This window comes from Anolis carolinensis, chromosome 1 (genome assembly GCF_035594765.1).
Source record: "Anolis carolinensis isolate JA03-04 chromosome 1, rAnoCar3.1.pri, whole genome shotgun sequence".
NCBI classification, from domain to species: domain Eukaryota; kingdom Metazoa; phylum Chordata; class Lepidosauria; order Squamata; family Dactyloidae; genus Anolis; species Anolis carolinensis.
The window spans coordinates 284471600-284496102 of record NC_085841.1 but is presented as its reverse complement, the minus strand read 5'-3'; the positions used below and the strand labels follow the sequence as shown (position 1 = coordinate 284496102).

Genomic DNA, 24503 nt, shown 5'->3' with positions numbered 1-24503 from the left:
GAAAAGTGTAAAATCCTATTTTGTCAAATTATTTTAACACATTTATTATGGCTGTGTTCTCTAAACAGACAGGTGTATTCTCTCATCTTTGCAGTCTGTACATCGTGCTGAGAATAATATCATTTTCACTCATTCTTTTCAAATCTCAAAATTTGTCATAAAACTGTTAACAGTCCTATAACATAATGATAAAATTGGTATTAGTAGACCCACTACTTAGTATCATCTATGTTCCTATTTAATACCTTTGTTGAGTCAGTTCTCTATTCAATTGACACTCAAAGCCTCTAGAACATCATCCAGAATCTCCTGAGATGCACAGTGGTTCCAAGACAAAATGCTGATATGGGAAAGCAGAGATTTTTGCAAATATTGTCCTTGATGCTATTGAGTCATCAACCCCAAAGCAGTGAATCTGGATTTTAAAAGTAAACAATTAAGGTTACTTTTGTAAGTATAAGGACCTTATCATATTGGAGCTTTTTGCCCCTTTGAAGCACTTTGGGGATGAGGCCTGCTGAGCTCCATCACATGATGCCCAGCAGACCCTGCCCCATTTACCTTCCAAGTGCCAAGGAAGCATTGCAAGATGCTCCCTTGGCAACTATGGAAAGGTAAGTATGTTTTGGGTAACTCTGATGGAGCTACGCACATTTTCTTTTGCCCTTTCCTCAATCTGATGTGGGAAAGAGCAATGTGACAATGCACCTTGCCATCCTTCCTCCCATCTGATGGGGACAGGGCACCAACACACCTTGTCCTGTCCCCACCATGTGATGGGGGAAAGAGGGAGGGCTTGCAGTGCACCACAAGGCACCACATATGATTGCCATTTTGTTGGCAACTGCCGGCAAAATGGAACAGGGCCAGGGACTATGTGAAGATGGGTATAAAGTATTTAGGATGAAAGAACATAATACTCATATTAGACATTGCTTTAGCCTTGTAATGATAATATTGTGTAGGCACAAGTTTACCACTTCATTTGCCATTTAGAAGAACTAAAGATCATATGCTTGCAAAAGTCAAATTTGCACAAAGCTGATCTGTTTTTCTTAGACTAAGGTGTGAATCAGAACTTAATAATTCCTAGACTTTGACATTTCTCTGATGTTCTGGCAGAGCTTTAGATTAAAAAGTTTTTATCAAAATCAGTTTTAAAGGCATGTTTTCAATTATAATTAGAACATCTAGAAAATACCTTTAATAGCATCTGCTTAAATACATATTTAAATTTTAAAATTTTCACATATTTTTAAAAACTTAGATTAAGTCAGAAACCATTTATTGGTAAACATTCCAATTCATTCATGAACATGGATTTGGTTTATAGCATTTGATATGCCTTTAAATGGTGTACCAATATGTTAGGCCTCAGAAGCAAAAGCAGCACAAGCAGAGACATGAAGTTTGAAGGAGCATCAGGCAAAAGGGAGAAGGAGTTACTCACAGGATGAGGATGAGGCAAAGAACAGATGGTAGACTCCATAAGAGCTCTCTAGGAACTTACACTCAGTGAAGCACACTGTTTATAGTAAAGTCAGAGGAGTTGTTTAATTATACAACGGTATCACATGAAACATATGGTAATGTGAATGCCATACACAAAAGATCTGTTCTGCTTGTATATATATAAGGATCTTACACAGCTGTAGAACTATTTTCCATTTTCACTGCCATGGCTGCATCCTATGAACACCTGTTGTTGTAGTAGAGCCTGTGAGTAACGTTACAAACAGTAGTATGGGTGCCAGAAGGGGGAAAAGGGTTACTTGGGAGCGGGAATCCGATGATGAGCAGCAGAGAAAAAAGATCCGGGACATACTTACAGCATCTACAGAAGAGGAGTCGTTTGAGGGATTCTCTGGGGATGATAATGTTGCAGACAGTAGTATGGGTGCCAGAAGGGGGAAAAGGGTTACTTGGGAGCGGGAATCCGATGATGAGCAGCAGAGAAAGAAGATCCGGAACATACTTACAGCATCTACAGATGAGGAGTCGTTTGAGGGATTCTCTGGGGATGATAATGTTGCAGACAGTAGTATGGGTGTCAGAAGGGGGAAAAGGGTTACTCGGGAGCAAGAATCTGATGATGAGCAGCAGAGAAAGGGAATTCGGGACATACTTACAGCACCTACAGATGAAGAGTGGTTTGAGGGATTCTCTGGGGATGATGGGTCAATGAGTGAAGGAGAAGAAGGAGACATCATGGATTGGACTAAGATAAGAGAAGTGCAAGCTATTTGTGACAACAACAACTAGTGATACCTTTTATGGGGTTCTCTGGGAGTGAAGACTGGCAATCAGCAGATCCAACTGATTCTTGGGGGGGATCTAAGTCTTGACAGGAGATGGAGGAATTGGAGAGAGAGTCAAAGGAATTCACGTGAAGAGCTGGGAGCAGCTGAGGGGGATGGTGATGGGGCAGTGGTCAGTACATCCTCTGATGATGATTTGTAGATAAAAGTGGGTTCAGGGGTGAGGGGTCTTTGCAGAAGGCAAGGTGTTGATGTGCGTTGGTGTGCTGGGTGCTGTGTATTGGGAAAGTTTCTTGTACTCTTTCTGCTGCCTGTTTCATGTTCGGTGTTGGACTCAGATGTGCAGTTTGGACCTGAACCGGTTTGACTGGAGACGCTGCTTCTGCAGACACTGGAGCAACACTGCTTTGGATTCCTCCTGTTTCGACCTTGGACTTCGACTGATGACGTTTCTCTTCTTGCAACTCCCTCTATTAACCATTTGTGTACTGTGCCTTTTGTTTTGCCTTAGAGCACTTTGTTTGACTTGTTGCTTTTTGCATCCAGTTGATCTGGATTAAATTTCTGTTTACCTTTTGGACCAAGTCTGGTTTGGGTTTTTGAGTTTTTGATCAGTGGAACTGCATTTAAGTATCCCTGCATCCTTTTCCTTTTGTTTCAATAAACTCTGTTTTGAAGACACGTTTAAGTCTGACCCTTTAAGGCGTCTGTGATTCCAACACCTGTAGTTTAGTGTGACACCAGAACTCTTTGGCTCAGAACTTTAAATGCCTCTCCCTAAACTGCATATACCAGGTTTCCACAGGATGTTGCCAATGTCATAGCAATTAAAGTGAAATCATAGCACTATAGTCATATAAGTGCCTACTTTGACCATAGAATTTACACTATATGGTCATTATTTTTATTTTTATTAAACCCAAATAAGTTAATCAAATTCTCAGATCCTGTAAAAGGTAACCTGATTTATCTAAGTCACTTTAAATTCAGAGTCATTTCTTCCAAACAAGTTCAAAAATTGCCACACAAAGATTATGAATTAATGCTAGTTTCCAGAGTAGCACTTCAAGATGTGGAAAATCCTCTTGCACTTTCAGATGTGCTAGAAATCCAGGAATGACCTACAGTTCACAAAGGGGTAGGGAAGATACTTTTCACAATTTCACACTTACATGTTTGTTTTCTTATGCCATCTCTTCTAATCCTTCAGAGCAGCTTTTAAGGGAATGCATGGATGGAATTCAAGAAGAGTATGGAATCAGGGCAAATCACCTTCCATTTTAATACTCATAGAATGTGATATAATGCAATGTGATAAACAATATTTTTTAGTTGGAAGTAGTTTAATTTATTATGTACGTCTTATAGATTTCATTTGACACTTTTCAAATTTTGCTGAAATATTGCACCCCTGTCATGCTGCCTCAGTATACTGTTGCTGCATCAAAAACACATAGCAATTCAACCTTACTTAGTGGAAACTTTGCTGGAATTCACCCAGAAATACACTGGAAGAGGCAATATCTTCTCACAAATGTTGCCTGGGAATGGTCGAAGTGCCCCCGCAGGAGGATGGTAAACAAATGAACACACTCACACAGTAACTGTTTTGGGTAAACTGGCCACAACATTTTATTGGTTACAGGAATGAAGGGTTGGCTGCCCCGCATGGGTCCCGGATCGATGATCGGACAGCCCATTGCTGCCTGATCTAAGACGAGCCAAGGCGCAACCGACACCCCACCCGGAGGTCGGTCTACAGCGCCGCCTGGTGGTAGCTGACAATTCCCCCCCCTAATGCCAATGAAAAGGGGGGGGAGTATTTTTCGAGATCCGAGACCCATGTTGCACGCCACAAAAGGAGGGTGGGGTCCCCCACTCTCCTTGCCGCCAACCCTACTTTCCGTAGCCAACAAACGTGACGACATGTGAACAGACATGTATAACCGACATGTATAACTGTTGCCCAAGAAGGGGGGGCCGCGAAGCGCTGCCATGCAGCTATCCAACAACATGAGTCCTGTCCCGACACACAGCTTGGTGCCCGAGTCCTTCCCTGTCCAACAACCTCGAAGGGGGTAACTTTGCTTCTCTTGAGCCGACACGCCGTTCTGCTCCCTTCGACCGAACGCTGCTGGCTGATGCCCCTTCTCTCCCGTCGCCTGATCTCCTCGCCTCGCGTCGGCGGACCTGAGGAAAAGGAGGAGAGGGGCCGGCAGACCTCGGAGCCTCCAGGAGGAGGCCAGGCCTGATGTATGCTGAGTAAGCTGCCGATTTCCACCTCCCCATGGCTTTTATAATGTCCACTGGCACCCCTCCCACCGCTGCTGTGGTGGTTGCTCCTATCCTGAATGAATGCCCACCGTACTCAGCAGCGGGAAGGCCCAGATCCTGAAGGGCGCTGCGGAATATTGCCATGAACTGGTACCTCAATAAAGGGGTGCCATTACGATGAATGAAAAGTGTCCCTGGGGATGACCTCCTAACGTGCAAAAATTCAGTGAGTGCCCTGACAGGGCACAAGCGCCCCGGTTCTAACCCTTGTAGGTAGATGGATGCCCCTCTCCCCCCCTGGTCGGTCTTGGATTGCCTGATCCGAATAACCAATGAGTTGTGCCTGATGGATACATCCCTGAATTGGAGCGCCCTCTCAGATCCATCAGACTTGGAGTCAGCCACCACCTCCCCCAGTCTCAGTGCTCCAAAGAAGGCTGTAGTATAAGCTGCTGTGAAAAGTTTCACCTCGTAACGTGAAGCGCAGATTCTCCTCAGTGATGAGATGAGCCTGCTGAGGATGTTGTAAGAGAGGGGGCGTCTGCCATCTTTCTGCATCGGTGAACACTTGCTCCATCCTTTCAGTAGTTTCCTCATTCTGTAGTTGTTGCATGGGTCGCCCCATCCAGCTGCCTTGCTGTGGAAGGCGATACCTGCCAGTTGCCGACGCATGGCATGTGCTGAGACTTTGGCCCTCTTCTGGTGGATGATGAAGTGTAGGACTACATCCTCGTTGGTTGGCCATCTGCTGCCGTACCCCGTCTCCAGCCTGAATTTCATGAATTTGGCCACCGCCGCGCGGTAGGCCTTCCTAGTCGCAGGGGCAATGGTTAGCATCAGTTCCGACCAGGCCTCTCCTCTCCAAGGATCCACAGCTCCTGTGGGAAAGTGGTGGGCTGAAGGTCTGCTTCTGGTGCCAGCAACCGAAACCTGTCGTCCTGGAAACGGGACAATGCATCCGCTACTTCATTGTGCACACCTGGAATATATTGGGCTAAGAAAGTGATGTTAGCTTCCAAGCAAGTTAGTACAAATTGCCTCATGACCCTAGGGGATTTTGATTTTTGTTTGTTGATGACCCTGACTACGGCCTGGTTGTCACACCAAAACCGCACCCTCTTGTTCCTGAATTGGTCGGTCCAGGTTCGCACGGCCACTAAAATGGGAAAAAACTCGAGGAAGGTGAGGTCGTGCAGTATGCTGCCCCCAGCCCAGCTGTCCGGCCACCTAGCCGCACACCAATGACCCTGAAGGAATACTCCGAAGCTGCTGCTGCCTGCGGCATCCGAGTGTACTTGGAGTTCGTTCCCTGGCTCCCATTTGTCCTGCCAAATGGCAACACCATTGAACCTGTCCAAAAATTCCAGCCATACCCTTAGGTCCTCACGCATGCCGTGTGTGATTCTGATTCGGTGGTGCGGGGCGCTGATCCCAGCGGTGGCCCGCGCTAAACGGGCACAAAAAGGCCTCCCTGGTGATACTACCTTGCAAGCGAAATTGAGGTGCCCTAAGATGGCCTGTAACTCCCTGAGCGTGACTTTCTTCCTGACGATGGCCTCGCCAACTAATCCCTTAAGCCTAGACAGTTTGTCTTCAGGCAGGCGGGATACGCCCAGAATGGAGTCTAATTGTATCCCTAAGTAGGTGATGCTGGTTGAGGGGCCCTCCGTCTTTTCTTTAACTAATGGTATGCCGAAGGCCATGGTCATGGCCCTGAATGTCCGGAGAAGGTGTGCGCATTCCTCACTCCCCCTGCTGCCCACAAAAAGGAAATCGTCAAGGTAGTGAGTGATAAACTTGGACCTAGCAAAAGTCTTTGCTACCCATTCCAAAAAGGAACTGAAAGTTTCAAAGGCAGCACAGCTGACGGCACAGCCCATGGGCATGGCTTTGTCAAAATACCATTGTTCATTGAATTTGAAACCCAACAAATTGAAATCCGCCGGGTTGACGGGGAGTAGCCTGAATGCTGACTGGATGTCGCATTTTGCCATAAGGGCATGTGGACCTTTTTCCAGTACCAAATTAACAGCCTGGTCAAATGAAGCGTATTTGACCGAACATAACTCGGGGGGGATGGCATCGTTGACTGATGAACCCTTTGGGTAAGATAGGTGATGGATAAGGCGGTATTCGCCCGCTGCCTTCTTAGGCACCACCCCTAACGGGGAAACTCAAAAGTTTTCAAGAGGTGGCGCCTGGAAAGGTCCCGCGATCCTGCCTGCCTCTAATTCCTTGGCAATTTTGCTACTGAGGACCTCAGGCATTTGGGCTGCCGATTTTAGGTTGCCCGAGGTGAATGCGGTTCTGGGACCTTCAGATGGTATCCGGAAGCCGAGGGAAAAACCCTCCTGTAAAAATGATGCTGCAGCCTTGAGGGGATACGCCTTCAGCCATGGCTGCATGGCAGCGAGGCGCACAGGGGTGTGAGCTAGTGTCCAGATAGTGTTGAGGGTGTTACTTGGTGCGACCGGAGCTGCTCCCGTTAGATGCGCCTCCTTCTTTTTTGAAACCGGGCTGGGCACCAGCCCGGCCTGACCGAAAGGGCTGCCCGTTGCTGCCAAGCTTTCCGCAAGTCATCTTGGTGTGGTTTCCTGTGCAGTATTCACAAACATGATCAAACTGGCAGCGTGCCCATTGGCACTTTCCCAAATTGAACTCCCAGCACACCGCCCGCCTGCTGTCCTTTCTGCCCCAGCCCCGGTCAGACCTGCCCGCCTCTGACTTGCTTTTTATGCTGGGGCCGACTTCCGTGAGCCAGATGTCATGGTTTTTGAGATCCCATCTCACCCTAGCGCTCTGGGACGCTCGCTTTCTGAAGGCCTCGTCATAGGCAATGGCCGCTGCTTCCCCTGCCATTCTCCTAGCCTTGGCAACTGTCTTTTGATGGTTAGCCAGGTGCCAGGCTCGGTCAGGGAAAGATGTGGCTACAACACCTAAGTATTCTGAGAAACCGGCCATCCAGTTTACGAAGTTTTGCTCCACCGGTCTAACTTTGTCCCCTTTCCTGCGTCTGCCTTTTGATGGGGGCTCCCTACCTTCCTCCCCTTCTGGTTTTAAGAGTGAAAAAACGTCCACGTAATAGCCTTTTAGTATCTTGCTGATGATGCGAGGAGACAAGTGTGTGCCTGGTGGATCTTCATTGTCCTGGAAGGGGCCGGGTAGCGCAGGAGCAGGAGCCTTACGCTTGCCCCAAGCACCGCACGGGGCTACCAACGCTGCCGCTGTTTCAGTTCTATCCCTGATGGCCCATTCGGGGAGTCCCTGCACAAGAGCCGCTGTCCTCCAATAGTTATCTCTGTCAACTAGGTCAACCTGAGCATACTCACTCTCAGCAGAGTCGCTGTCCGAAGTGTTCTGGCAACAGCGCCTTGAGGACCTGCGAGACTTCTTGCGAGCGCTGCCTCCGCTCCGATCGGTCTGCTCGGTAACTGCTATGGAGTCATCGCCACTGGACGCCGGACTGATCGAGGGCGTTCTGGAAACGTCCTTGTCTCTAGCGCGCCTCCTCCCCCTCTGTTCTTCCCTTTGCGGAGATGCTGGAACCCCCTCAGACCTTTGATAAACTCTAAACTCGAGTTTGCCCATCCTATCGACCAGGCGGGCGAGGTTTTTGGATATCCCCTCCAAAGCACCCGCCTCCTGCTTACCAGCGCGCTTGGAAGCCTCCTTGCGCGCAGGTGTTTTACTAGGTGTTTTCCTTCTGGCCTCGCTGTCGGGAGCTTTACTAGGTGTCTTCCTTCTGGCCTCGCGGTCCGCAGTTGCCTTAGTCCTGGACGGCCTCGCTGCTCTAGCCGGTAATTCCTTTACAGCTGCTGCCACCTTGGTGTTCTTTCTAGGTGCCATAGCCCTGCATGGGAATACGGAAGAGAAAAACAACTTCCCCTTGAGGCCGGGGCTGCATAATATAATGAGAAGGGCCCCGTTACCGATGCACGTGGTTGCTTATGGCCAGCGATGGACCTTTTGTAAACATCAAATTGGTCATGATTATGCAAACTGAACACCAAAACGTGATGTAACACAACAGACAGAAAAAATAGTTCAATATGCAAGGTTATGTTGTAATTGCTGTATTATGAATTTTGCACCAAAATGTCCTATGTATTGAAAACATTGGCTACAAAATTGCCTTGGATAAACCAGAACCTCCCCTCCCTGCTCTGACCCAGGCCCGTCCCAGCTTAGCCTCCGAATGTAAGGCAAGCCCGTACAAGAGGGCCCCAGGGCTGGGCCCGAGCGGAAGTGTACGGTGGGGGGGGGGGGCGAATACGGTGAAAATGCCCACATAGGCCAAGACCCCCTGATGTGCGTGGTGGCGGAGGCATGCCGCGCGCCTTTTGACTGCGTTGTGAAAGTGACAAAGAGAAAGGCCCCCCTGGCCCAAAGGAACGCCCCTCTGATATATGCAGCTCCTGGCCTAGTGCAGAAAGCTCGGGTCTATCGGGCAGCCCGGGGGAACGCAAGGCCTGAACCTGAAATGGGGCCCGCACTAGGAGCATTCAAGAGTGAGCGGCGCCCCCTGCCTGCGGCCGGGTCGGCATGGCCTGAGATTGGCGCTTGGGCCAGGCGGAGCGGAAGCATGAGAGCTTGGAGGGTTTTTTTTTTTTTGTAACTGCATGCAGAGGCCCCTAGGACCCCGCGCTCGGCAGCATGGTGTGGCGGGCCTGTGGCGTCGGGCCTAAGCAGTTGAGGCCAGATGCCTGATCACTGCTGGGAGGACAAAGGTGAACGAGATGCCAGGAGGAGATGCCCGAGGGGGGGGGGGGTTGACCTGGGAAAGGTGGTGCAGGCCTAAATGCTGGCTGCTAAAGCCTGGCGTGGTAGCCCGGCAGAAGAAAAGAGAGGCCAAAGAAGGCCCGAAGACCAGCTGCCCGAGCCTGGCGCGTACACCTGGTGCAAAACCGGAGGCCCGAGCTTGAAATGGGGCCGAGCTGAAAGCTCCCGGCAAGGCAAGCTGGTCCCCGGCGCAGCCCCCACCAACTCCTTGCCCGCCGCCTCACCGCCTCCGTCAGTTGAAAAAGTTTTTGATTTTCAACTCGCCGCTCGTCCTCGTCCTGTCGGCTGTCGACCCTGGCTGGCGATCCTCCTCCTAGCTGGCTGGTGGTCCTCCTCCTCCAAGCCGCAACATAGAAAGGAATGTTTAATGGACCATTTTAGTTATATCTGTTTGCTTGTTTTCAAAAGTAGGGTGAGTGCAACATGAAATTAGTATGTGCCTCATACTAATAATTTCTATTGATAGATATGGGCTTCAAAGGGCAGTGAATAGTTTTAGAAATGAAAAAGACCAGCAGGTGAGAAGGAGGACTTTGCTGGAAAAGGAGTCCCAAGGGAAGAATTTGGAGGAAAAGTCTAGGCTTTCTGGAACTGGAAGCCATTGCCAAATTGCGGCATCTGTTATCTTCTAAATCGGCGGCACTGTCTTTTGGGCAGAGCCCATCTGTCTAAGCTGCTAGAGAAATCCATAATATAACATTTGTATGGCTAGGGTACATAATAATAATTTGGGAGGTTTTCAGACCATTTTGTGATACCCAAAAGCTATGCCTGAAATGGCAGCACTAAGTAGGACATCTTAATCAAGAATATAAAGGGGTGGTGGGGTGAGATAAATTCCAGATCCTGAGACAAATAGGAGTGGGATTATCAAGCCAAAAAAGAATGCAAGATCAACCATGCAAAGTAACACCAAAGGTCTATTTTAGGACTTCAAAATCTACAGTCTGGCTAATTTGAACACAGTTTTAAAGAATATTACTATTTGTTATCTCAGAAGAACCGTTGCTATTCTTTTTCTTCTTTTTTAATGATGTTTTATAAGTGCCTTCAAGTCATCTTTTGAGTTATGGCAACTCCATGAATTTCATAGGGTTTTCTTAGGCAAGAAATGGTTTTGCCACTACCTTCCTCTGAAAGAAAGCTTATAGCACCATGGCACCATAAAATATAGTGGTAGGTAAAAATGCAACAACTCATACATTAGTTTTCATAATTAGAATTTGAAATGTAACAATATGGCATTAAAATATGCATATATATAATAACTTGCAATAATATACAACTTAGATGTCTGGATTTGAGGAACTGGAATATGGAAATCTTAGCTTATCTGACTCAGCATTATGTCAATACCATAATCAAACAGTTGCCAGTGTCAGGCTCAAAACCAATACATGACTAAGCATATCACTTTTTCTAAGCTGAAGTAACTGGACTGTAATCTTAGAGAAGAGCTATTCTTGCACTCTAGCAAGGCTGTAGCCAAGGGGGGGGAATTCAACCCCCCCCCCCCAAATTTTCAGGTTTAAAAAAACCTGGTTTACTCATGAATTTTAACTGGTTAACCAAATCCCCATGAATGTCCACTGAAATGTATCTGTCTTGAGTGTCCACTGAAGTTTATTGACAGAGCCTGATTTCTAAATTATTTTGCATTATGGAGCTATTCTTCATGATTCGCTAAAAAAAAGTTTCGACCCCCCCAAATTCTAACTATGGCCCTGCACTCTAGCATATATCAAATATTTACTAGCAGAATTGGAGTATTAAATGTAAACAATTCCATTGAGATGCATTTCATTATCATCAAAAGTTTTCATTCATAAATTTGATTTATTAAGTCATTAATCTCTGGCGCAAGATACCAATGAAAAGTATCCCCCATGAAGACTGGTCAGTCCCAGTATATTTATTGACTGTAGCTCATTGTATGTCATTGCCTCTTTCCTCTTATTTCCATTCAGCCATTCCTTCAGTTTCTCGTATATTAAGTCAGAAGCAATTATGTGATATGGGGATTTTACTAGTAATTATGGCAATGCTTTACTTCCAGTGTCTAAAGTGATGGACACTTTTGACACTTATTTTTATTTATCGTGTCAGAAGCAAACCAAAGGTACAGTTCTAATGTACTTAAAAACACTAACGAAGTTTAAAAACTTGGCATTATATTAAATGTCCTTTGACCAGTAGCTGGCTACTTGGAGTTCCTCTGGTGTTTCTATATGAAGGTCCTCAACTGTGAATGTGGCAGGGATCAGACTGCATTGTAATTGGTGGTCTATAGTTTCTCTTCTCCACTTTTGACACTGGTGTAAAGCATTGCCATAATTACTTGTAATCTTGGAAAGTGAAATTCCTCCTTGAATTTGTCTAACTCTCTTTTAAAGTAATCTGATCTGATGGCCATCACTACATCCTATGGCAATTACACCTCCCAGTGGTTTCACATAGATATTCATACAGACTTGGTCAATACCATGTTAGTGGCACCCCACAGCTTAATTGCCATGGGGCTGAACAGGAATTCCCTCAGTGCTACTGTCTGGAAATGGACCTTTAGATAGGAGCAGAATTAGTGTCTCCTTCTCCCACCTCACAGTGCCAATCGAGTAAGATACCATGATCAATGGTATCAAAAGTGATTGAGAGATCTAGAAAGATCAACAGGATAATATTCCTCTAGTCTTTCTCCCAAAGTAGGTGATCTATCAAGGCAACTAAAGCATTATATCCTGGCCTGAAAGCTGACTGAAATAGGTACAAATATCTATTTCCTCCAAGAACACAAGAAGCTGGCCAACCTATCAAAAGTCGGATGCCAATTAGAGAGCAAAACAGACTTTATTCAAGAAATAGCCCAAAAATTAGTCACAAACATAAAAGATGGCTTAAAACCCTTAACTCTCAGTGTTATTAAGCAGTCCAAACAAAAATATGTCAGAAAATACGCTTTAACAAATAAACCAGATTATTCAAGCAAATAATCCAGATTAAACTAAAGGTTCTTCAATTCGACTCAAAACATTCTGAGTTGGCTTGGAATAAGTAGCCAAAACAAAGCAAAGACTTGGAAACTCCCAAAAAGCTCCCCAAAGTCCCAAACTAGCGATACAAACTTAAAGCTCCAAACGGGAACCCAAACTCGGCAAAGGAGCTCTCCACTGAGAGCAAAAAGTAAACAAACTGGAAGGCTGGTGCGAAAGGGGAAAGCGGCTCCAAGCCGCTGCTGAGGCCAGCACCAAGCCGAGGAATTAAAGGGGCAGAGCAAGGAGACGTCGTCAAACCGGTCCGGAGTCAAAGCAGGAGGAGCAGCAATAATCTGCTTCAAGAGTGCAGGCAACACCAGGAGCTCAAGGAACGAAGCGAAGAGACATCATCAGGTCGGTCCAGGGTCAGGAAAGGAGGCAGCAACAGGGTCGGGAGGCAAGCCAGGAGTTGAGAGCCGTAGGTAGACACAAATTAGAGAGCGACGCTGAGTAGCGTTTAGGAGAGTCGAGTTCCAGTCCAAGGTCCAGGGGTTGTAGTCATCAATTCAAGTTCACAAAGCGGGATGGCACAGAGAGCCAAGGCAAGGGAGGCAACAGCAGCTAATGCAAAATAGTAATAACAGTGCAGTCCAGGAAAACCCACACAGTTCCAGCCCTCCGTTGCAGAACAACCCAGGTTAACTTACATCTGAAGCAAAGTCCCAGTGCAGTCTTCAATAACACGTACAGGAGTCCCAGTGGCGCCCAGCAACACCTTGCCACATGCAAAGTAAAGTGGCTAAACATTCCCAATTTATCCCAATCCCCCTGGTCCAAACACCAACGCCCAAAGAGCAGGTGTCCCAATTCCTTAATCCGAATCAAAACTCCACACAGCTAACATCCGTGGGTCGGGTGTCCCGAATTCTTCATCAGAATCCCAATCAACCTGCCCACGCCCAGCTCCATGCACACCTGAGGATCCATCCTCACTCCTCCAAGCAGACCAAGTGGGGTCTGCTTCTGAAGATACCCAAGTTTCCCCAGAGCCAGCAGTATCCATGGGCCCCGATTCCTCCCCAGGTATCTCCGGTGCCCGTGCCCAGTCAGTGCCCACTTCTTCAGCCACCACCTGTTCCCCAGCATCTATTTCTTCCACAGACTCCCCATCTGAATCTTCCTCAGAAGACTCCCCATCGAGATCCCTAATTCTCTTTCTGTACAAATCCTCCAACGAGCCCTCCTCACGAGGGTTTTTCCTTCCTCTCCTGATCTCACCACTATCATTCACAGTCCCCGAAGGCGCAGTCACAACACAACCACTCAAGCATCATGTCCAGAAAAGGGAAATTTGAAATGGGATGATGGCTCTCATCTTTTGTTCAAGGGAGGTTCCCTTCAGGAGAGTGAATACCACAATTTCCTTCACATCACAAATGCTTTTTATGCATGTCCCCATCTCACTATAGCTATAAACACGGAAGCCTGCTTCTCTGTACACATAGTTCTTGCTAGACTAGTCTTCATTGCTAGTAACAAATCAAAGCCTAGGCAGGCATACATTTTGTAACACATTATTGATGTCATTCTCCACAAAGCTTTAAAAAGAATGACACATTCTGATGCGTCAGCCCAAGAAAAAAAAATCCATTAAAAATAAACCAACTATGTTCAAAAATGCATCTCTTCATCTGTTCTGCTTATATTCCTGGAAAATGGTACTGTTGCCGGCATACTGCTGCCAAATGTAAAATCCCTAAAGCGATGCAATTAGGAAACATCAGAGAGGAAACTCAGGGGCGTAAATCTTTTGCATAAGATTTCAGATCAATGGTGTTTGCAACTGGTATTCGATTTAATTCTCTATCTGTAGAAAACGGTTTATGCATGAGAAATTATACCAGCAGAGATGTTTTGCTTTTCTGATTAGTGAGCCTAATAAGTGGAGTGGAAAGTTCATGTGTATATTGACATCTAAATCGGAGACATAAAAAAAACAAACTAAATCTGAGACTGAGTAATGCTGAGAACCAAAGTGTCCAAAACAAAAAACAAAAACAAAAACAAATCAGATCTAAAGAAGCCAGCTAGTGACATTCTTTCTATGTAAATCAAGGATACAAACTTCTATTTGGTGATGTCCCTGATATCAAATTCTAAAACTTGCAGAACTATGACAAATTAATGTAAGAAAATTTGATCATACCACCCCTTCCCCTGAAGTTTAGCTGCCAATATCCACCCCCAAAAGAATTGTGTGGATAATCTGCCAGAGCTCACTCCTTCACAATATAGGATGGGACATGGGAGTCTCTTCCATGAGAAGAATTTAATTTAAATGGTTAGGTGTCACACATTTACTCTTTCTTGTAGCTTTTAGGCCACATTTTTACTTCTACCACTTCATGTGTGAAAATTGGTGTTTCTTCCTGAAATTTCTCATGTTTTATACCTTCATATAACCATAAAATCATAGGCTAGAAGGTAAAACAAAGATCATCTAGACTAACTTGTTGCTGTGGAGGAATACACAATTAAAGCATTCTAAAAAAAAGAAATAGAGTAGCCCACACTCCAAGGCAGTCTACTCCAGTATCAAAACAACTCTTGTAGTCAAGAGTTCTTCCTAATGTTTAGGTTGAATCTCCTTTCTTGTAATTTGATTTCATTGTCTCTGGAGCAGCAGAAAACAAGTTTGTTGTATCTTCTACATAACATCACTTTTGGTATTTAGTTATCGTTATCATAATAATAAAACTTTATTTATACCCCACCACCATCTCCCATAGGGATTTGGATGGCTTACAAAATACCACACATAAAATACATAAAATAAAATACATCAACATGGAAACAATAATAACATTACATAAACGAGACATATAAATTGGATAAAACAACCTCTGTTAAAATAGAATCAGTTAAAAGATCCAGTTAAAATTTGTAATCAATATAGCAGAAACACCATTGGGGGAGGAGGGAGGTATGTGGATATCTCCTTTCATATATGATTACCACTGCATGCAAATTCATAGAACAATCAGCAAGATCATAATAATCAAAATTAAGGTTAAGCAACTTTTCTAATTTATTCAACCAAATAAGAGATGAACACTTGCATGATATAGCATGATATGGAAAAATTACTTTAAAAGAACTACTGTTCACAACCAGTATGGCCATTGGATCTATGAAGATGACACCTGGTTTTATTTACTGTGACCCACCTCAAGCCGTGGGGAGAGGCGGGTAAGAAATAAAAGAAGAAGATGAAGATGAAGATGAAGAATGTATTTCTATATGAATAAGTCTTCTGAGCATACATATATCTAGTAGATAAAGACTTACTTTCTGTCATAAAATGACGTAATATTATTTGTATAGTATACACTGTATCTTCATGAGCCAGTGCTGTATTCATTATGTATTCCTTTAAAGATCAGACTGAGGAAAGGTCAGGAAGCAGTCCTCAGAGACAATAAAAAGATATTTCATGTGTTCTCCTACAGAGCATCCATATGGTATAATCATTGCAGGATGAACATTACTCTCAAATCTTTTTGTTTAGCAATTCTGCCTTTATGAAATGCTTTCATGTTCACAAATCATACAGCAGGAGCATCACAGCCATTAAATTAAGTTGTTTTTGAAATGATAAGCAGTGGAATATGTCATTTTATAATATATTCCTTGGTTTCCAAAAAAAAAAAAGGAAATTCACACACTTTCTACACCCTCAAGCCACATCAGCATTTAGCTGGTAGCAAAACATATTCTATTACCTTGGATGTGTGTATGCCCATTCAAGTTCCCTGTAGACTTACGGACCCCATGAATTTCATACAACTTTCTTAGACAAGGAATTCTCAGAGATAGTTTTGCCAGTTCTTTCTACTGAAATGTAGCCCACGGTACTTAGCATTTGTTGGTAGTCTCTCATCCAAGTACTACCCAGGACTGTCCTTGCTTAACTTCTAAGATCAGATATACTCTGAGGCTCATCAGGACCTCATCACATTAGTAAAATTACCAATCCCAGAAGACTTCTCTAATGCAACCAGCTATGTGATGTACGGCTACTTCCGAAGGGGTTCTGCAATTGCTGCATCGGTGAAATGTTCTATGAAGGGGAATTCTGAACATGGGAACCTGTGTTCAGATTAGAAATCATGGGGACAGCATGGGAGCATGCCGGAAAAGTACTTTTCCAGTGTGTGATGGACATGCAGGTGATGTGGAGTGCTAAGGGTTCTGTGAGCTAAAATTTGTCTAGCATACACCATACAGAATCCAAATCCACCCCATCCTTAGACTGTTGGAAATAACCCTAGTCTACGCTTTTCTTGCCCTAACTTTGTGCTAGCTTTGTGGTTGTGTGCCAAGGCTAGCGGAGGTCTGAATCTGATCTAACCCAATTCCTTCTTTATCCTGTCCCTTCTCTGCTCTCTCTCTCTCTCTCTTTTTTTGTACCTTATGCTAGCAAATTTTAGTCAGTGGAGCTGTTCTGCAGGCTCTACTGTTGGTGGTTCTCTGAAATTAGCTGAAAAGACTGTGGTGACTCATCTTAACCTCCTCAGCACAGCTTTGAGTCAGGACTGTACTGATCATGAGCTAAATTGTGAGTGAAAGCAACATATCTCCCCAGAGAACCAGCCACTTAATGCCAGATTCCAAAGGCATTTTGTATTTGATTTGTTGTAAAGGAGGTGAAAATCCCTGCTGAAATTAAAGCAGAATTTCAAAAGCTATTTGTGACATTATGGTGCAATCAGGGAGTTATTTAAAAAAAACAGCAATGTGTGCACATAAGCAGACAGTGGATTACTGGTTTATTTACATTTAAAAAGTTGAGAACAATATTGATTGTATCACTTGGGATGTACACAGAATACAAGCTAGTTCTGTAATGAAATCTCATGGGCAACTATCTTTTAATGAAATTTATATTTTAAATGTTAATGAATTTTAAATGGTAATGAATTTCAATTGATTTGTGGCTCTATAGATCATTGAGTTGTTTTTTAATTGTATACATAACTGATAAACTGACATTTTTCATATTTTGATCTGTATTGGTTTCAATAACTTGGAAGGGATAGAAATGAATAGGAAAAGGAAAAGGAGAAGGAGATCAAAAGCTTTCCAAGTACAGTAGAGTCTCACTAATCCAAGCCTCGCTTATCCAAGCCTCTGGATAATCCAAGCCATTTTTGTAGTCAATGTTACCAATATATCGTGATATTTTGGTGCTAAATTCATAAATACAGTAATTACAACATAACATTACTGCGTATTGAACTACTTTTTCTGTCAAATTTGTTGTATAAAATGAAGTTTTGTTGCTTAATTTGTAAAATCATAACCTAATTTGATGTTTAATAGGCTTTTCCTTGATCAGTCCTTATAATCAAAGATATTCGCTTATCCAAGCTTCTGCCGGCCCGTTTAGCTTGGATTAGTGAGACTCTACTGTATATTGATGAGAGTTTCAATTTAACGGAATTTCTCACTTCAGGTGTCTGACAAAATATTTTTTTATTGTTGAACAAATTCCCTGGTTCTTGTCTAAATCTACAAAAACTGCTTCTGATTTGATTAATGTTTATTTGGCTCTCAGGAAATTCCTGCATAAATGCCAGTTTAAAAATGCTAAGGTCTAAATATTATTACTGATAGCCAATTGTGTAAGTGTGAAGTAGTCAACCATTAATACTCATTTTGGTAATAGGGCATTTGATTGTAAGCTGTGTGAGAGATTCATTCAGATTTTAATTTGCAACTCAGCATACAGTCAGGCCAATTAAATTCCATTAAAGAAAACAGAAAGCCAGAAATTGCTACTTGTATATCAGTAGCCCAGTGTTTTACTCTCAGTAATCAAAATATTTTTTTGAAAGAAAAATCCTTATGGAATTTATGACATTGTTGAGATATTGGACAGTGGATTGTGTGCATTGAGTATAAGGAAGCAAGCATATCTAGGCAAGTACAACTCCTTCAGGTGGATACATTGCATCTGCATTTTTTTTCTCTTATTTCACTTAGCTGAATCAAAAGTTTAAGCCTGGTAAGGAGGAAATGCATTTCTGTCTGCTAAGAAATCTCCTCCTGATAAGATATTCATCTTCCACTAAATCTGGACAAAATATCAATGGCCATTTGAAACTATCAAGCTTATGAGATATTAATGATTTATTTATTTATTTATTTACAGCATTTATATTCTGCCCTTCTCACCCCGAAGGGGACTCAGGGCAGATCACATTACACATATAGGCAAACATTCAATGCCTATTAACATAGAACAAAGACAAGACAAACATAGGCTCCGAGCGGGCCTCGAACTCATGACCTCCTGGTCAGAGTGATTCATTGCAGCTGGTTACAGCTGGCTTGCTCTCCAGCCTGAGCCACAGCCCAAGCTGTGAGATTTGGGTCTATGTTTTCTATTTCCTGGCTCAAAGAAAAAAGCACTGGTTCTTAATCAAGCTTTCCTCACACATTCTTCTATTTCAACTGTTAAATTATTTATTCTGATTTTTATCCATTCCAAAGAAGTAAAGCCCTCCTTGAACACACCAGAACTGACTGAAAATGACTTCCTATTCTTCTTCTGTCCCACTTCTTCCATTGTACAAATGGACCAGTAGAAAGAGAAGATGTTAAGAAGGAAAGAGATCAAGCAGGCATTTGATGGGAAAAAGTAAAAGGAGAGACACTGTGGGAAAGAGATCAGCCAATGTCCTGCTTCCGATTGCACAAAGTAATAAGGATATACTTTGGAGTAGAAACAAGATCTGAAACAGGTCAATTTTCTATGTGTAGCCCGAAGACCACTAGGAAATTTTTTATAATTTTATCCTATAATCTCTACCCAAATTTTGTAGAGACTTCCTTTCATGTGGGGGAACAGCTTATTTTTTCCAGGTACCAAATAATATGGTATGAAAATTGTCTAAGCTGGTCTGAGTGACCCCAGCCTAGAAAATCACTTTATGAAGCAGGGGAGCATAAATATGTTTCCTTAATGCTAAGCCTACATTGAGACTTTGAATTTCTTCCAATATACCAATGCTCACCTCTGATTTTTTAGCAATGCCTGTACTTTGGGTGTGATGCAGGATCTTTTATAATGCTTCTTTGCCACACATTTTGACAGTTTTCTGTGGGATTGGATACATTCTGGGGAGGGAGATTAGTCCTTTGTTCCCATCATATCCAGTCAAGGATCTCCTTAAGGGACCTTGAGAGTATAGGGAACAAGGACCACACTCAGCACACCCACAAGGACTCAGTAAAAGAGGAAATACATAATTGCTTCCTCTGATGATGAATCCCATTTCTTCCATTCCATGTTCAACCAGCCAGAGTAGAAAGAGACCCTGTTTCATTAGTTGTCAGGCACATCCTCTAGTGACCCTATAGTTGTACTTCATAGCCTTTTATATTCTAACATAATGATGTCTACTCTTGTCTGTACTAATTGGCACCATGCCTCATTTATTTATTTATTATTTACAGCATTTATATTCTGCCCTTCTCACCCCGAAGGGGACTCAGGGTGGATCACATTACACATATAGGCAAACATTCAATGCCTTTTAACATAGAACAAAGACAAACAAACATAGGATCCGAGGGGCCTCGAACTCATGACCTCCTGGTCAGAGTGATTCATTGCAGTTAATTGCACTGGCTTGCTCTCCCGCCTGCGCCACAGCCCGGGCCTAATGGACCTGCACAGAGTATTACCATATGTACCTAAACCAAGAATGTTTGTCATTACTTTAAATCATTAAAATAAGGGCCCAGGTATGTGAAGTTAGCTAGTGCTTATCTCATCATTATTTTCTGACCTCAATTGCCTGGCTGTCAAAAGAATAGAATAATTCACTCTGCTCTTCAGTGCCCTATATGAGAGAGAGAGAGAATATTCTGTTCTACTTGACTCTGTTAGGTTTATCGATTCAAAGACAAATTTCCCTATTCAGAAACAGAATTTCTGTACTCATGGCAATTTCAGGTGGCGAACTGGGGTGAAAAACATCAGATAATGAAAAATGTTAAGCTACCTTTTCTCTCTACTCCATTCAAGTCCCTGTCTCCTGATGCTTCTCCCATCCCACTTTGTGTAACCAAGCTGCAGACCCAGTAGAATTACAACTACCGGTACATTAAGATCACCATACAAATTTCCAGTTGTGCTTAGAGTATTGTAGGCAGTTTAGCAGAAGTCGCATGTTCTCATCTGATTCTTTCATATGAACAGCATGTCTGACAGGTTAGAAGGGTAGATATTGCCATTGAGCAGCAAAACAGCCTTCAAACTTGTTGTTTTCATTTACTTAATTGAACTTCTGGTGTGTTTCGTTGTGTCTCTGTGACCTGCTTTTATGTCAAAAAAGGGTGACATAAAGAGTTCACAGGAATCTCTCATATGAATAGGACATGGAATAGTATAAATATTCTTAACATTTTAGTAGTACCATAGAGATTATATCTGCCAATTCATTTTGCTGTAGTATCACCACAAGCTACTATGTGCCTGGATCAATGTTCTCATTTCTCACGTTCACATAGCATTGGGACAATGAACTTTTGAAAAACAGTAGCAAACATTTGTGCATAGATGTAGCTTTGAGCCTCATGCATTAATTAATTTGTTAATTATATTTAATATGTGTCTATCTTATTAAAGTTATTTGAATTGTTTAAAACTTTAAAGTTGTTTTGATTAATTTCACTTATATGCTATCTTAAGTCCTCTTGATAAAAGGTGGGGTAGAATTTTTTAAATGTAAATAAATATAAATACTGGAAATAAATATGAATTTGTTATGGCAAGGATACAACTGCAGCCCACTAAAATGGTTTTGAATTGCAAATCCCATCATCCTTAACATTGACTATGCTGGCAACCGCTCATGGAAATTGTAGGTCAAGAAAATCTAAAAGGTCACAATTGCTCATCTCTGTTTTACAGAGTTAACGTTTAATAAACAGATTGTATCTTCAGCAAGAGACTAAATAACAAATAAAAATCAATCACAATAAAGCTATGTTTTGGGACTTATATTAACCACTAGCAATAATTTTATTCTGCTATTCCCCAAATGATTACTACGTTTGCTGGCAACTTGCACTGAAATATGATTTAATACTTTTGAAAATAAATTACTGTCAACTCAGGTGCCACAAAGCCATCTGACTTAATGCCTTTAAATTTATTTTACAGCTTTTCAGTTTTGTTTTTCAAAGCTTCACTTGTAACATTAATCCAATGATGACCACAAATCATCAGGCACTTTTCTATTTTTCTATTTTAGAAAATAAAAGAAAATGATAGTAAGTACTATATTTTGACAAGTGGAATATGGCGCTCCTATATTCCACTCTCAATCTCTTTTGGCTGCATTTTCAAGGATCTCATAAGTTTACCTAATTTCCATGGTAGTAATTTAATTTTATCTTGTAATGGGCACATCTTCAAAGGATTAAAATGTAACCATCAAAGTGAGTTGTATTACTCATCATGTAAGAAGCTATAATGTATTTTGGCTAGAATCCAAATATGATGTTGCACAAATAGAAGGACATCACAATTTCTGCTTCTGCGATATCATTTTTTGATCTCAGTTAAATAACTTTTCAACCACTCATAACAGGGTACTACAATAGGTGTATTTATGTGTTTTTTATTAATTAAAAACTAATAAAATGTTACCGAAAATTTCTCAAGCACAATACTTCTTCCTGTAGACCAGTGTCAAATGGCTTCTGTTTCTATGCCTCTTCACATCAGAGCATTACAAAGAGTAAGGACATTTTCACACAAGGTTTTCATAATAGAACATAAGATGTTACTGCTGTTCTATCTCCCAGTGTTTATTTGTTTTTTTGTCACCAAAAATACTGACTGGTATCCAGTATTGCAATTATGGATCCATAACCTAGTGTAACAAATCTCTAATTGCTTTACATTCACTAATCCTATGTATTCAAAGTCCACCTTACCAGGTAGCAGCCTGTAGTCCATCTTAAGGATCAACCACTGAATCAAGTGAAAGAGGTCTGTTCAGTTGGTGAGCAGAATACAAGGAGGATGGGATTTCCACCCTCCACATGCCAGGGATCACCAGAAGCAAGGCCTCGGTCACAATTCCATAACATAAACTTCCAACAACTCTGTTTATCACCCCAGGTCACAGAATTTTTCTTGGGGGGGGGGGGGTTGTATGGTTTTTGCTGTTTTTTTCTGATGTGGAAGATCTCTATTGCAAGTGTCCTAATTTAGTTATCTTGTAGGTATATTCAGAGCATCTAGTGAACCTGGTTATCCAAAAATTCCATGCTGCCAACTGGAATCCATTGAATGTTACATAATACTGTAGCAGAAGACCAGCAAGATTGCAGACTGGAAAAGAGGAATGCTGCACTAGCACAATTACAGCCATTTATTTCTTTAAAAAAAATAGGAACTACAGAAGAAAATGCTGACAATCTCCATCTTTAGTGGTCATCCAAAGCCATTCATTTTGCAGGAAAGCTATAGTGCAAATGATAGCCACAACCACAAGATCAAAAGTGATTATGCATTTCAATAGCAGTAGTACAGCTCTGATGCAAACCACACTTCTTTAATGGAAGAAAGAGCTAATGTGAAAAATTGTATGAAATCTATGTATTAGAAATGGTAGATGACACCTGTATGGACTGATAAAATGATATAAAGTATTAAAATACAACAATCTTGATAGTAATAGAAAAGTTGGTAGATTGAAGAACTGCTGAATATAATTGCTAGTGATAGTGATGTGGGCCATTCATTGAGAAATAAAAATGGAAGTATAGTTTGCAACCATTGATTATAGCTGTATTTCAAATAATTGTTTATCTTCACTTATAGTCATAAAAATAATTAATTCTCCAATTGAAGCTTTGGGGTAGTTTCCAAAGAGATATGTAACTTTGCCAACTGCTAGTGATGTGCACATAGCAAATAATGACAATTTCAACAAAATGTTTTTGTCTAAATACAGTATTTCCTTGCAAAATAGTTGCACCCCCTTTTTGGGGCCCCAAATTGGGGATTTAAGAATTCCTCACATAATAATTGCACCCCCACCTGATACCTGCCCAATGGAGCATCCTTCATAGCTCCAAGGGGCAGGCAGTTAGGAGGCCTCCCTCGGCTGCTGGCCGCTCATGCGCACCAGTGGGAGAGACCTTCTTTGGCTGTTGTCAGGGGAGGCCCTGTAGACCTCAAATGTTTCATGTCTTAATATTCATACACCCTTTTTGAAGCAGGGAAAAAGGGGAAAGTGCAATGAAATATGGAACATGGAGAAAAACCTTTCTCTTCTGAAAGTGTTCAGTAATCCAGATTATTACTCTTTTAAATACAATCCAGTGTTAAACAGACCACTTTTTTTTGCAGAAACATAAATTGATTCACAGATTCTGCATTCCTCTTTTTCTGGCTGCAATTTCATGAGTCCTCCACAGATCTACTCCAGATGCCACATCCAATGTCGAGAGCTCAGGGATGCTTCAGAGGGAGCTACCAACCTTTCAGCAGAAAGTTAATTGAGTTGTATTTGTAGAACACCCCAACATAGGTTGTCATTGTAAAAAAATACTATATAAAGCAGAGCTAATGCTTTGAGGGGTTTTTAAAATGATAGGCAAACATTTCAGCTCCTGAAATTTGCAGAGAAGAGGACCAATCATATTGTATCCATCCCAATGGGCTTTGCTAGCTCTCATGTGATAACTGCATGACCTGACATCTCTTTATTGAGTCTGAGTTTAATCATAAAACATCTGGACTTTTTCCAGTCATCTTTGTTTCCCATCCACAACTCCATAATCTTTTATCCTATTGCCTGAAGAGGAGTTTGGGAAATTTGAGAAGTGCACATTTTTGCAAATTTATAATGGCTCCTAATAAGGTATTATCCACCTTTATTACAGATTCTGGATTTAATAGTGTGTTATTTGTGTGAGAGAAACAGCTATATATATAGGTTGAGTATCCCTTATTTGAAATTTTGAAATTAGAACTATTTCCAAATCTGAAATTGTGGGTGGCTGAGGTAGTGATACTTTTGTTTTCTGATGGTTTAATGTTCCCAAACTTAATTTTCATGCACAAAGTATTTAAAGTATTGTATACACCATGATTTTCAGGCTATGTGTACAAGATGTATAGTGTTCCCTG

The 24503-nt window shown here is 42.3% G+C and overlaps 1 protein-coding gene across 3 annotated transcripts in view; it reads left to right on the top strand.

Moving 5' to 3' along the window:
• Window positions 1–24503, top strand: part of ano3 (anoctamin 3) — a 332479-nt gene that overhangs the window by 168265 nt on the left and 139711 nt on the right. The window lies entirely within an intron of this gene.